Consider the following 15813-nt stretch of genomic DNA (forward strand, 5'->3'; position numbering starts at 1 on the left):
GCCGTAGTGAAGGGCTTCTAAAATTTCCGCCACCTGGGGTTGTTTAACGTCCAGTAACATCGCACAATACTGTCCTCCAGAATTTCACCTCCACCGAAATTCGACCGCCGCGGCCGGGAGCGAACCCGCGTCTTTTGGGTCAGCAGCCGAGCGCCATAACCACTGAACCACAGCGGCTGCTTTTATCTCGAATTATCGCAGTACCGCGCTACTGCTTCAATGACGTACGAGATAACAGCCACAGCATTTGGACCTTACCTCGAAAGTAAATTTGCCAGCTTTAAATTTACTGCAGCTGAGAGCAGCCGTCGGTTGCGTTCTTTAACGACCGTAAAATGTGCTAGTTGCTATCGCTTCCGCCAGACTGTTTAGTACAGACATTTCATTTCATTTATTGAACCCTCAAGGCCAAAGGCATTAAAGAAGGGAGTGGTTACAAAAACAATAAAATACATAAACAGATGCAATATATGATACGAAACAAAGTATTATCATATTCCTGTTATACAATGTTAGCTAGTGCAGAACGAAAATGTTGGTTATCACTTATGTCGACGATATCTGCGGGAAGGCGGTTCCATTCGCGTGATGTACGAGGCAAGAAAGACTGAAATGAAGTTACAGTGTTACACGTTTCAATGCCAAATTTGTGACGATGATCAATGCGGTTTGACACGCATCCGGGGAACAAAATGAGGGCATCATGTAGCATATTATGGTGGTATAGTTTATGAAAGAGGCTGAAACGAATTGTCAGCTGGCGGGATGGTAAAAGAGGCAAACAAAAGATTAACTTTCATGCTTGTTACACTTGCGGTACGGTTAAAGTTGGACAGGATAAAACGAGCAGCGTTATTTTGAACTAGCTCAAGCAAAGTTATCAGTTTTTCATGATGGGGATCCCATATGGCGGCGGCGTATTCCAGATTAGGGCATATTAGTGTTTTATATAGCAATAATTTCAAGGAAGACGGAGTTTTGGAAAAGTTACGACGCACGTAACCCAACATGCGGTTAGCTTTGTTAGCAATGTACTCAATATGGCGCGTCCAGGTAAGGTCAGCAGAAATATGAACACCCAGGTATTTATATGAAGTAACCGCTTCTAAGGGAACGTTATTTAGGTAGTACACAGGCGGAGTGTTGGCACTTCTTGATAAGCGCATAATTTTGCACTTATTAGTGTTAAGTTCTACAAGGCATTCGTTACACCAAAGAGAAATGTTAGAGAGATCACGCTGAAGAAGGTTAGCATCGTCGGGGGATTTTATTTCGCGGAAAACAGCACTGTCGTCAGCAAACAAAAGAATGTTAGATGATACAATGGAAGGGAGGTCGTTGATGTAAATAAAAAATAAAAGGGGTCCGAGCACTGAGCCTTGTGGCACACCCGAGTAAACTTCGCTGAAAGGTGAGTTAAATGTATTAGCGAAAACGAACTGCGGTCAGTTAAGAAGAAAGTATTCAATCCATTTCAGAACGCTGTAGTCGATATTCAGTTGGGTTAGCTTTAAAAATAATAAGCGGTGACATACTTTGTCGAATGCTTTAGAATAATCAAGGAAAATGCAGTCAGCTTCTGATGCGCGATCTAAAATATGGTGAAGTTTGATAGTGAAGCTGGCAAGTTGGGTTTCGCAAGAAAATGACTTCCGAAAGCCATGCTTTGCGGGTGTAAAAAAGGAATTAGACTCGAGAAAGTTCACAAGGTTAGTGAAGATGACGTGTTCTAATAGTTTGCAACAAGTACAAGTAAGTGAGATGGGGCGATAATTTGTAGGGGAGGTTCGATTTCCTGATTTGAATAATGGAACCACCTTCCCGACTTTCCATTGTGTTGGCAGAATGGAATTATTGAGAGTCTGCTGAAAAATCTTTGTTAGTATTAAGGAGCTGGAGGCAACTGTATTTTTTAAAATTTAGCATGAATGCAGTCAAAACCGGGCGATGAATGAAGTTTTAGGGAATCAAGAAGTTTAGCAACGCCAGATGTATCGATCAAAGTTTGAGGCATAGAAGGGTAATATACCGGAGTGGAACGGGATGAAGTTGATGAGCGTCAAAAGCGGAGCGTGTGGCTGATAGGGTCGAGCCCTACTTGCGGCAAAACGCGACGGCTGCTTTTAGCAACGTGGTGGAAAGGTTATGCCGCCATGCCTGATCCCGGCAAGCCAAAAGACACCTTGCTTGCCGGTTTGTTTATGAAAGCGGCCGCCGCGTATCGCCACGACTAGGGTTCGAGGCTATCGGGCACGCGCTACTGAGTTCACGCTCATACATTTCGTGACTGCAATGTTTCGATCACATTTGTATAGAGCGCACCTGGGGGCTCCCCAAATAGTCACTTTAGCTCCGAACTGCGCGTGCGACGTCTTGCGGCAGTCATTGGGTTCGAATTCGCTGGGTCAAATGCGTCACGAGAGCGGATGCTACAGCATTCTCGGCGGACCGAGATACAGGCTTGCGTAATTTGCGGGTCGCGATGGCAGAGTTTCCAAGATTCTTCACTGAGGAAAACGCGTAACGACACTGCATTCCACTGCAACGAGTCCGCACACGAAGTTGAGCCAAAAATTGACGCGATGAAAGTCTCAAATGACGCGAACGAGAAAAACATACTCGAGGCATATTTTGTTACGCGACCGAGCACTGACCCTACTCAGAGGCCAGCGTGCATTTCGGAGGCAATAATTGACACTGGAATGGAATTTCATGGCCGCAAGGTTACCGACCTGGTAGTCAAGAGAGGCGACACTGCGCATGTTCTCTGCAGCCATAATGGTTAAAGTTACGTTCATTCACGACGGGCCCCGAATTCACACTGCAGGAAAGCTCCTCATTCGCGTTAAAGGGCAACCGCACCACATTTCGAGAATTGCCCATATTCAAACATTTAAGTTCATACAGGCTGTAGGTAAAGCGTGCCAAGTGTTTTGGGGCTTGCATTAAAATGGTGACGTGGTCGGGGATTGAATTTTAGGCTTCTCCTCAATCCGCCAGAGAAGAGCGGGCAAGATGGGTGCGATGTCACGGAAGGGAAAAATTCGAATTACCGCTGCCGACAACGAAATCCTTCAGCGCTTCGTTTGATAATAATAATAATAATAATAATAATAATAATAATAATAATAATAATAATAATAATAATAATAATAATAATAATAATAATAATAATAATAACAATAGTAATAATAGTAATAATAATAACAATAGTAATCATAATCATAATCATAAATCCTTTATTTACTCCAAAGAAGCAATACAAGACGCGGACGCGCCAAAGCCTCAATTGGGCTTGTAGGACGCCATCCGGCAGCAGCAAGAACCTCCGTTACCAAATCAATTCTTTGTTTTGTGTAGATTAAAACATATGTACTAGAGCTGTTCAAGCTCGGCAATAGCATTCCGTAACTGTCTTCGAGTGTTCAAGTTGAAAACATTATCAGGCATCTCATTGAATATGCATGGGATATAATATGACGTCATAGACATACCAAAATGAGTTCGCACTGCAGGACAATATATCGAGAAACTTTTCTTAATGGGATTGGTTTAACGTTTTGGAACCGAAATTCAGAGTTCCAGAAATATCTGAGTACAGTGATTTGTTTGAACACAATGTCAAAGGAAGGCAGACCTGAAGAGAGGAATACACTTTGCTGTTTATGGGGTATTGAATAGATGACACTCTTAGCCATATTCTTGAGAATACGGTTTATCCTATTTTTCCATGTTGCAGAACAGTTGAAGAAACAGCACATGCCATATCTCAGCAGAGAATATCCCAAAGATTGTGCAATTAACCGTCCTATGGCAAATGGCAGGTAGGCCCTTAGAGCACAGAGCAAGCATGCGACGCCTCTAAGCTTCTTACTGAGTTGTGCCATGTGCGTGTTCCAGGATAAATCACTGTCAAAGTAAATGCCAAGGTATTTCACGGACGGAACACATGTAATGGGGTAGCAAGAACATGCAGTGCAACTGGAGCTGTGCAAAAACACCACAGCGCATTTCGGGATTGGCTTGTGTGCATTTCTAAAGCACACTAGATGAGTTTTTAGGGGGTTTATATCAATCCGGTTACATTGAAACCAATCATATAGATTAGTAGCGTCCTGTTGAAGTTGACAGAGTGCGCAAGAAAAATCCGTAATAGATGAGATGAGGAGGGTGTCATCTGCACAGCTATTACAGTTCTCCATAAAGTCAGCAATAAAATTCCAATACGGAAACGTGTCAGGCAGGGAGACACAATCTCGCCAATGCTCTTCACTGCCTGCTTACAGGAGGTATTCTGGGGACTGGAATGGGAACAGTTGGGGATAAGAATTAATGGAGAATATCTGAGTAATTTGCGATTCGCTGATGACATTGCCTTGCTAAGCCACTCAGGACAATAACTGATTGATTATGCTTTGCAGTTCGACAGGCAGAGCAGAACGGTGGGGCTTAGAATTAACATGCAGAAAACCAAAGTAATGTTCAACAGCCTAGCAAGGGAACAGCAGTTCGCCATTGGTAGCGAGGTGCTGGAAGTAGTAAGAGAATATGTCTACTTAGGGCAGGTAGTGTCAGCTGATCCAGATCATGAGAGGGAAATAACTAGAAGAATGAGAATGGGGTGGAGCGCATATGGCAGGTTCTCTCAGATCATGAATGGTAGCTTACCAATATCCCTGAAGAGAAAAGTATACAACAGCTGTATCCTACCGGTACTCACCTATGGGCAGAAACGTGGAGGCTAACAAAGAGGGTTCAGCTTAAGTTAAGAACAACGCAGCGAGCTATGGAAAGGAAAATGATAGGTGTAACGTTAAGAGATCGAAATCGGGCGGAGTGGGTGAGGGAACAAACGCGGGTTAATGACATCTTAGTTGAAATCAAGAGGAAGAAATGGGCTTGGGCAGGGCATGTAATGCGAAGGCAAGATAACCGCTGGTCCTTAAGGGTAACGGAGTGGATTCCAAGAGAAAGCAAACGTAGCAAGGGACGGCAGAAAGTTAGGTGGGCGGATGAGATTAAGAAGTTGGCGGGGATACAGTGGCGGCAACTGACAAAGGACAGGGTTAATTGGAGAGACATGGGAGGGGCCTTTGCCCTGCAGTGGGTGTAGTCAGGCTGATGACGATGATGATGAAATCTGTGACGAAGTTATAATGCTGGGGAGGTCATTAGCATAGATATTAAATAAGAGGGGTGATAAGATGGATCCCTGGGGAACACCACTATATAAGTCTATAATTCTGCTTTGCACAGGTCCAAGTTCCACCATTTGAGATCGCTGAGACACATAATTTCTTAGTAACATTTGAAAAGGACCACGAAAACCATAGCAAAACAACTTTTAACAGAGAATATCATGGTGAACAGTATTAAATGCCTTCCTGACATCAAGAACGAAACCAAATGCCACTTCATTTTTATTCAAACTAGTATGAACGGAATCCGACATCTTTTCTAATAACGTTTGGGTACCAGAACCAGTAACAAATCCGTATTGATGTGGGCTAAGCACGTTATGCCTCAGCAAAAATGCTGACATTGCACATAAGACGTGTTTTTCTAAAATTTGTGATATACACGACACGATAGATATTGGGCGATAATTCGAGATATCATTTCTTTTGCCACCCTTGTAAAGTTGTATAACACGCGCATGTTTAAGAGAGCATGGTAACGCCTTTTAGAGGACCGAAGAAGAGCGGTTACTTTGTTCCTAGCAACCCGAAATTCATTTCGTAAGTTTGAATATTTTTGTGAAGCGCGACATTTTGACCACAGCGCTTCTTTGCATCTAATGGCTGCGAGAATGTCAGCTGTAAGCCAGAAGCATTTATTATTTCGTTTTTTGACAATGATACTTTTTTTGCAGGATTCTTTTAAATTTTTAAGAAACAAAACAGTTATCGTAGGCGGTATCTTTGTTATTTCGTGATATAAATGAGTTCCAGTCGAAGGATGACACCTTACTGTCAAATAGTTTTCGATCTAGTATAGTCATAACACACCTGCTATCATTAGGTTTCTGTGCAGAATCGACCTTAGCAAAGTGGCATAGTGTAAAGTAATGATCCGCTAATTTCTTGCGAATGACAGCTGCCATAACATAAGACAAGTCCGCTGCGCGTACGTTAACGTGGTCTATGCAAGTTTTACACAAACTGTTATTTACGATCTCTTCTCTAGTAGGATCAGAAAGTAGTGTTTCTATACCATGATCAGCAAGGGCATTTAGGTAGTTTTGCACAGATGCTCTCTCAGGCTTTAACAGATCAATATTCAAGTCACCCATTATGCATAGGTTACCTTGGCTAAACCTTTGCTTACAAACGTCATGCAATGCTGTGATAAAATTAGCCACGTTTCCAGACGGTGGGCGGTATATGATAAGGAGATGACTCGAAATGTTGCTGTACGAAATTTCAAATCCCATTGCCTCTGCAGCGTTGATGGAGATGTTGATATTGAAAATCGATAATGAATCCTTGATGAAAACAGCAATTCCTCCACCCTTACCCATTTGGCGGGTGAGGAAATGCTCCGTATAACCCGGAAGCTTGAACATGCAGGTAATATGAGCAGCAATATTTACCTCTCTGAAAGCAAATACGTCTACTACTTGGTAAAGGTCTTGTGCGATTACCAGAATATGATTCCAATGTTTTCGAATACTTCTAGTGTTAATGTGAAGAATTGTAAGAGAACTCAATGAAACTGGATGGAACGATTGGAAACAGACGTCAAAACGTGAAAAAGAAGCCATAGCAGTAATAGTGAATTTCCCTACGTCATTTTGTCAATGTCTGAAAGAGACGCGATTTTGATAACGGAAGCCCCCACTTCTTTTCTGGCGAAAACTTTGCCATTCTTGACCCAGACAAATCTGAAATATTTTTCCTTTCCTCGGATTCGAGCTTTCCAGAACAACTCACTGTTCATACGGGTCAAGTTTTCATTGAAGAAAACTGAGGAGAGCTTGTGGGACTCATTTAGCGTCCTAAGTTTGTTTTTTGCCTGCAGCCATTTCTCCCGTAAGCTCGGGGACGAAAGCCTGACCAATACGACCGGAATCTTCTCTTGTCTCGATGATAGATGGTGCAAGGAGGCTATCTCAGATTGGTTGAAGTCACGCACTTCAAGTGTTTCAGCCATCTGCGCAACTTCAGCCCGCAGGTCTTCCTGTGGCTGAACTGGCAGTCCGCTTATCTCTAGATTGGACAGACGGCTGTTCCCACTGAATTCGGTGAATCATCGAAGCCTGTTCGTCAATAGTCCCTTCTAGAAATGCAACCTTTTGCACAAACGTCTTTGTTGCCTGCACGGCATCGTTGCATGTCGCAAGGAGCGTGTCGTATTTGGATGCCAAGAATTCTCTGCAGCCATGCTGCCAAATAACCCTCAGTTGGTTTGCCTTGAGAGGCGTTGGCTTTTTCTTTTAAAGGAAGCGCTTACGTGTTCCAAATCAGCAACGAATGAAACGCGATGAAGAAAACTAAGGTGGAAACACAAAAACACCAACGTATTAGCTCCTTTATTGGAAATACGAGCCCTGTTGAATTACACTTGTAAAGAAGAGTCTTCATGCCTTCGAAATTGAGATAGCAGGAGGTAGTATACAGCTTCCCCTTGCTAACAGCTGCGCATTTTGCAGTGCGTGGTTCAATTGTCTTGTTCGCGTTTCGTTTCTTGCTGATAACACAGGTACCTTTGATGACGTCATCGTGCGCCCTCCCACTTGGCGCTGTGAGCTGCGGAGAAGCTTGAATTCCGTGGGGTATTAATCGGCAATTATGTCCGCCCAGAAATACTAGCTCGAGGATTTTGCGTGGTTTACCTGCAAGTTTCACACATTCGACCCCTTCAAAAACCATCGATATCTAAAACTTATGCAGCTGCCGTTTAATGACCATGTTTTGCTCGAGTGGTGGTGAATGGAAGTAGTTTCCTGCCCGGCGACCGAGGGCATAGGCTTCCTGACTGAACGTAAAAAAATCAATGACCTTAGGTCCAAGTACGGACTTTCTTTTTAGACGACGCCATATTCTTCGCGAAGAGTTTCGATGAACGCCCAAACGCCCAAGGTGGCTGAAGCAAGTGATAGAGGCAGCCATGTTTTATGTATTTACACTGAAGCCAGAAAGGTTGCGCATCGCCTACCTGAACTTGTCCCCCGTTGCCAGCAAAGAAAAAGTTGGATTCGGCCAAGGAACGGCAGCCGATATTTCATATTTCCCGAATCGAACCGACCAGGAAGGCGTTTAGAGATAATTTTGGGCTGCACCGCTATCTATGCACATCGTTTCTTAAACTGCTATTGTCGCATTGCCTTCGCTTATGACGTACGTGAGAAAAGTAGACGTAACGCTTGTGACGCCAGCTTCAGACCCACACCTTTCTCACCCGCTAATGTCTTTCCCTACTCCACCCCGGAGCGTACTGGGGAGCGTACAGCCCATGAGCCGACTACGATCATATGCTATTCTCCTGCCCAGCACACTCGCTCCCTGCCTCTTGGCACCTAAACAGTCCGCGGCAGTGGGAGACTGCTTGTCCAACTCCAAGCCGAATCTGCATTTTCGGCTGCTGACCTGGGCAGAGCACGTCGCGACTAGGCACAGCCTGGACTCCACAACCGGCAGCCTGAAGAGCACCCGAAATGCTGCTGCATACTTTTTTAGGCCATCAAATAAATTTTTTACTACCACCACACGTTTCAATGGCAAACGCCGCAAATCGAAGGGTTCAAAAAACTTCAATTCCGTTTGCAAGCACCACCCGTTCCCGCCCGCTTTAATGAAGAAGCAGAAGCTTTCATTCGTACTGACACAGGTAGCTAGAACCTCGGCAACTTGCTCATTCAATGAAAGTGCGGACTAGAGCGAGTAATTTCCGGTGTTGGGGAGGAGGAATAACCGCAAACTTGACAGATCGAGAAGAGGACAGGACGAGCGGTTTACCGCTCGTCCTGTCCTCTTATCGATCTTCAGTTCTGTCAAGTTTGCGGTTATTCCTCCTCCCCAACATGTCTGACCAACTGGCCCAAAGCTTCCCCTTGTTGAACCTAATTTCCGGTGTGAGCAGCTTGGTATGAGAGGCAGAAGGTGACTATTCAATACCTGACAAATAGTATCCCACGATGATCTTCTGTACGTAAAAATTCCACTTCTACCTGTACGGAAGGCCGTTTAAGGATGTTGGCGACCATCGGCGTTACGCTGCGTTTCTTGTTTGAAAGATGCTCCGCCGTGGTGGCTCAGTGGTTACAGCCCTCGGCTGCTGACCAGAAAGACGCGGGTTCGCTCCCGGCCGCGGAGGTCGAATTTCGATGGAGGCGAAATTCTAGAGGCCAGTGTACAATGCGGTGTCAGTGGACGTTAAAGATCCCCAGGTGGTCAAAATTTTCGGAGCACTTCATTACGGCGTCCCTCATAGCCTGCGTCGTTTTGGGACGTTAAACCGCCATAAACCATAAACCCAACCTTCACGATGGTTTAGCCTGAAAAATACCAGAAAAAACTCTGAAGGAACAGGATAACAAGACCTCTCTAGGCTAAACCATCGTGAAGCTACTGCTTCTTAGTCGGTTTAAAGAAAACTAAACCACCGTTAATTTTTTCCTTCTTCCGTCATGTATTTGGTTAAAGAAGGCGTGACGTCACGCCCTATTACGTAAACGCCGTGTTTAGGCTCTTCGGCAAGCCCAAAGTCGATCACCTGACCAAACTTTAGTTTACCTTGACGTGACCTTGACGACCCCGGCTTGACCTTGACTTGGCAGCGACATGTTATCTAACAGCGTTCCAGCACCAACTAGCCTAACTTTCTTGTTTAATTGATGACGTTAATTTGACCTTGAAATGACATTGATCTTGGCCCTTGACCTTAACCATTAACCAGTCTAATTGCTTGACGGTTAGTCTTACTATTGACCATCTACTGGTTCTCCAAATTTAAACAGAAGGTTTGACCTTGCCTGAGCATTGAAGGTCATCGGCAACGCACAGCCATCTCAGCCCGAGACCTCTTTTATGCTGAATTCCAATGGCAGATCGAGACCGCTCCGTGGGATCGCGTACGGAGCGCATCGGAGCGCGTAGATTTGCCACCTCCCAGTTTGCGATTGGAATGCCAGTGATCCCTCGGGAGCGCGACGCCAGCGCCGCAGCGGCGACCGCGGAAACTAGGCGCTCCGCCGGAGCGGACGCCCTGCTAGCTTCGTGTTCGAGTGCGACAGGAGTTGCGCGAGGCGCGATCTCCGCGTTGACAGACGCCGTCTCGGCGAAACAAAAAAGAGGTAGTACGAAGGCCGTAATGTAAAACCAAAACCAAAGCGTATGTACAGGATGGTCCACTCTCCGTGAACACAGGAGTATGCGGCCGCGGTCTTCGGAGAGCCGGTGAGCCTGTCCCTACCGTTCACGAAAGAAGTGGCGGACGACGCGCAGGCAATTTGCTCGCTGCTCGATTTTCCAGCCTTGCGACTGCGAGACGCAAGCCGCTGAACCAATCAGCGAGACAGTCGAGCTTTCGGCAACGACGCCTCCCGCGGACACGCCGAGCGACTAACAGCGCTGCCCCCCGGCCAACGTTTCTCCCTGGCTGCCGTAGTCGTCGCTAAGCCTAACTGTTTTTCATCGATGCCGCAGCTGAGGGCGCTTCGGAATTGGCCAGCGCTGTAGTAAAGGTGCTACTCACGTCACCGTTTTACTGTGCTCCTCGTCTCATAATAAAATAAAGACATGATCGATTTCTGCGACGCCTCCAACAGCGGAGCTAGCAGACAGCAGGCCAGCCGCACTGGGCATCAGGAAGAAATTTGCTTGTATCGCAGTTAACACTTCTACCAGCAACTCTGTATTGGCCAACGATCCTCAAAAATGATTCATTTGTTACATTCCTCTACTCCAGGGCTTGTTATGAACGCGAACAAAGAATATTAGCGCATTTTTCTGACGCCGGCGGCAGGCATATACAGGCCGGCAGCTTCACACTCGCTGTCCGTTTCAGACGAATCTTCACTCCTGGACTCTGAGCTTACAGTGCCCGAGTCGGAACTGTCACTTCCATGAAGCAAAATTAGTGCCGCACGGCTCGAAGCAAGATCATTGCCGTCCACTGTTGACTGGAAGGTGCCCGTCTGTCCCGGCTCGCCCGGCTCACCACGTAGCGACGACAGGAACGAAGCGGCTGCTGCCGGTCGCGACCGGAAGCAGACGCGGCGGAAAAGAAAACGTCACGCGAGGTTCCGGTCAAATCCGCCGATTTCGGCAGATCAAGAATCGCTGCTCCACGGAGCGATCCGGGATTTACGCCTGATCCCGATCTGCCATTAGAACATACAACTCGCGCTCCCATTTTACCATTGGAATACGACTGATCCAAACCGAGCAGAAAAACTTGATCCCGATCTGCCATTGGAATTCACCATTAGTAAAGCGACCGCTTCAAAAGATGTGAACGTCAAACTCCACCACACACTGTGGTTTCTCACAGCGCAATGTCATGGATGACGCTGCCTGCATTGGTTGTAATATCAGAGCGGCCTTCACACGCTGTGAAAAACAGCATACACCAAGATACGGCGGATGCTGTACTACGGTCGCGATTTTTAAAGCTTTCATGAGTACACTCCTGAACTAGAAGCCTGCAGAGTCTAGTTCTTACCTTTGTACCTGATCTGCACTTAGATTGAGAACTAATTGACGCTGTGGAAAGCATTCGTGTGTTAGGTGTCCACTTTACGAGTCATTTGAACTGGGATTACATTGTGACCACAGTAATAACAAAGCTTTCTCGTATCGCACGGTTTACAAATCGGCATAGGCGTCTATATATATCTAAAGCAGAACTTCTGTTGTATCAATCTTCATTTTTATCCTACCTGAATTACTCCTAGCTTGTGTGGGCAACTACCAATGCCTTAATAAGAACAAGATTTATCTGCTTGAGAAGAAAGCTTTGCATGCGATATGTAAACAGAGTTTCTTCACCCACACAGCCGAGCTTCTTGATCAGTAGAGTGAAAATACCTGGCCTGTAACTCTTAAGACTGCTTGACACTTGCACGACTGACGTAGTTAGAAAAAATACCACAAAAATAGCTTCTATACTCGGCCGTGCCCAAGTGACACTGGGAAAATAATTAAATTCACTTCCTTGAGATGTTGGCTTGGTGCGTTTGCTAAAAATATTCACCTCCTGTATGTTAATTTAGCATCAATCTTTGCGAGACTTATCGCCAAGCATGCCAACAATCTGGCATGCTTGAACCATTGCAAAAAATATTGCGAAGTCGACAAAAAAATGAATATCCCTAATGCCACACTTTCTATTAACTTTATTTGCAGAAGCGGTGTACTTTCCTGACTACCACTGCAGAAGCTGTGTCCTGGGCTTGTTTGCGGACAACGACCATCGTGCGAGGGTGGCGAACACTACCTGAAAAGACCCCTACCACCATATTCACTCATGGAAAAGAATCCGTTAGGGGGGCACACACCTGCATTGAAAGGAGATGTGTTCATCTGCCCCTTCTGCGGCTACGTTTCAGCGAACTTTGCCGATGTTACGAGACACATGCACCCTGAGACAGGAGGGGACCCATTTAAATGTTCCGAGGACGCATCGGTGTTTGCGAACTGTGACGGTAAGAGATATGTGCAGTGTCAAACAGGAGGACGACCGTATGAGAGCGCTTTGCGGCCTGTTACAGCTGAATACTCTACAACGCTAAATGGGCACGAACGTACGCACACTGGCGAAAACCACTTCAATCTCGACGCGTGTGCTTCAACAGCTGCAGACTCGAGAAATGTCACTCCACAATATAATATGCGCTCGGGCGGAAGCCCCTTTAATCGCGACATGGGTCCTTTTGCACCTGCAGAGTCTAGATGCGTGACTCCACACAATAGGATGGACACTGGCGAAAACCCCTTGAATCCCTACACGTGCCCTTCTACAGCTGCAGGCTGGACAGATGTCGCTCCACAGGAAAGTATGGACACTGGCGAAAACCCCTTCAATCCCGACACGTGTCCTTCTACAGCAGCAGGCTGGACAGATGTCTCTCCACAGGAAAGTATAGACACTGGCGACAGCCCCTTCAATCGTGACACGTGCGCTTCAAAAGCTGCAGACTCCAGAAATATCACTTCACAGAATAGTATGCACATTGTTGAAAGCCCCATCAATCACGAGACGTGTACTTCTACACATGCAGAGTGTAGAGCTGTCTCGCACGATACCATCCACTCTGGAGAGAAACCCTTAAAGTGCGACATGTGCCCTTTTACAACTGAATACTCTGCATCCTTAACTCGACAAAAGCGTAGGCACACTGGGGAAAAACCGTTCACGTGCGACATGTGTTCTTTTAAAGCTGCTGACTCTGGCCATCTAGTTGTGCACAAGCGAAAGCATACTGGCGAGAAACCCTTCATTTGTGACATATGCCCCTTTGCAGCTACAAACTCTAGCCAACTCACAATACATAAGCGTACGCACTCAGGCGAAAAACCGTTCAAGTGCGATAAGTGCCCTTTCACATGTGCACAATCTTCAAAATTAAATCGGCACAATCAAATTCACACTCCGGAAAGACCGTTCAAGTGTGATATATGCGCTTTTGCAGCGACAAGACGAGATCATGTAAACCGGCACATGCTGACGCACGCTGTCGCAGAGGGCTATCGCTGTACCCTGTGCTCATTTACAAGTTCAAATAGAGAGGACCTCAAAGAGCATGCGTTCGGTCACAGGAAGTGAAATGTTGAGATGGGCACGCCATTGTCTGGAATATGCTTGCCGCTAGAGTCCAGTACTATGCTCCTTATCAGACAAATAAGCGCCCTCGATGAGGCTCGACGTGAGACGCATTGTTCTAGAAATCCGACTGCCATCCGTACTCTACGACTTGGTTCTTAATGAACGGAGATAAATGCACGATTTCGCACCTTTATTTTTTCTTCCTCGGAGCCTATTGCTGCAGTGTCTTGCTGATAATTGATATTTTAGAACTGGACACAGCATCAGTGCTTCGATTTTTATCCGAAGTGTAGAAGATTGAATACTGGAGGACATATGAAGCGAAAATTTGGGAGGGCACTTATAACTTCTGACGCGCTTAGAATTTGAAGGCACCGTTTTTGTATCTTCAGTTTTTAATTTTTATATACATTGTCATTAATTTTGCTTCCTTTGTAATTAGACACCCTTTCGTTAGCATGCAGTCGTCAGGCAAAACATGTTTTAGGTGCGCCTTCGTTCGCAAAAAGCAACATGTAATTGGGCCTAAGGGCTGGATGATAGCCTCGTTATCTGAAAGTCGGAAATCTTCGGAAGAAATGCTAGTTTCCTGTGTACACCACGGTGACGTCATCTGGCAGTTTTCTGACCACGGCTGCTGGTCAACGCTGACCCGCGTTTCGTTCCCTATGAGTCACATAGTGCTTTCGCGTTGATAAACTGCAGACTACAGCCACCTGCCGCTCAGCGCTCGCCTTATTTCTAATAGAACGTCACTTGCTGTAAAACATCATTGCCAATTGCAGCCGAATTAAGTGTCGCTACGCACAGCTCATTTCCGAATACTTGCTTACGGTGAGAATGCTGCGGACATTCTGCATGTTGCAATAAAATTACCACAGCTCGCTCGTGCGTTGACTTCGGCCTGTGGTGAATGCCGTTGTATCTACGCTGCTCATTTGTACTTCGAGATTCAAATAAAGAAAAGATTTTTAAGTACTTGTCTCAAGAATGTATTACAAGAAAATCATCTGACCACTCGATATTGGTTGGATATGCAGAACAGTTTTCGAACTAGCTTCAGTAAACTATGCATATTCAGCACATCGATCTTCTAGCTTATGGGGGTGTCATTTGAAAGCGTACAAGTGATTCCTTGTTATAGCTGAATGAATAAAACCACAGAAATGAACAGGTGACTATGACAGTCGGTAACGCGAAATTTCAGCGCAACTCTTCACACGCCACCTGCCACCCCTTTAAGGTGGCGTGTTACGCTGCTAGCCGCCCTACGGGATCTTCCCGTGGCAGCCACCTTCTGGTTGCCCGTTCCTCCGTTATCCCTTTGGCAGGTGGCGTTTCCTCTGCTACTATCTGCAATGGTTGCCAAGTGGTTCGTTGAGCCAGCGCTGACAGAGGAATCGCTGAGGAATCTAAACACGGGAGATTGTCGAGGTCGATGTGGAGGTCGCCCAGGAGGCAACCGGGGCCATGTTTGTTTGAAGGCTGCCGGAGAGATGATAGCGGCAGAGCAGCGGCGGCAGCGTCCGGCCGAGGCCAAGGCCCAAAGCGTTCTCCTTGGCGCGTGCCAGCAACTTCGTCCTCTTCGGCATGTTGTCACTGTCGGCCGCGCGGGTCGCTACAGGCTAATTACTTTTTTTATTGCGAAAGCAATACTGCTTGCACTTTTCTGCCATCGATGGAGGTTCATCCTTCGCTCCGGAGCGGCTGCGGCGCGCTACCACGTGACCGCGTGACGTCACGACAAGAGGAGAGCTGGGGGCCCAACTCGTCTCATAGATGGAGGCTCACCCTTCGCTCCGGCGCAGCTGCCGAGTGAGGGCGCTCGCTAGACTGGGTTAAAACGGTCCTGCGGCTGTGCTCCTCGCAGTGCTGTGCTATGTCAGAGGATGCGTATGTCAGAGGATGTCGACGAGCAACTCGATGGGCTCCCGAGGAGCGGGTTCTGTCGTTGAGGCTTGTTTGTTCTTTATAAGTAAGGGTCCCCAATTCAGCCAGTGAAATCGACAGGCCGTTTTCCTGCAGGAAAGATTGTACCACGTCGAT

Source organism: Amblyomma mixtum, chromosome 7 (genome assembly GCF_055824585.1).
Source record: "Amblyomma mixtum isolate Tamu chromosome 7, ASM5582458v1, whole genome shotgun sequence".
NCBI classification, from domain to species: domain Eukaryota; kingdom Metazoa; phylum Arthropoda; class Arachnida; order Ixodida; family Ixodidae; genus Amblyomma; species Amblyomma mixtum.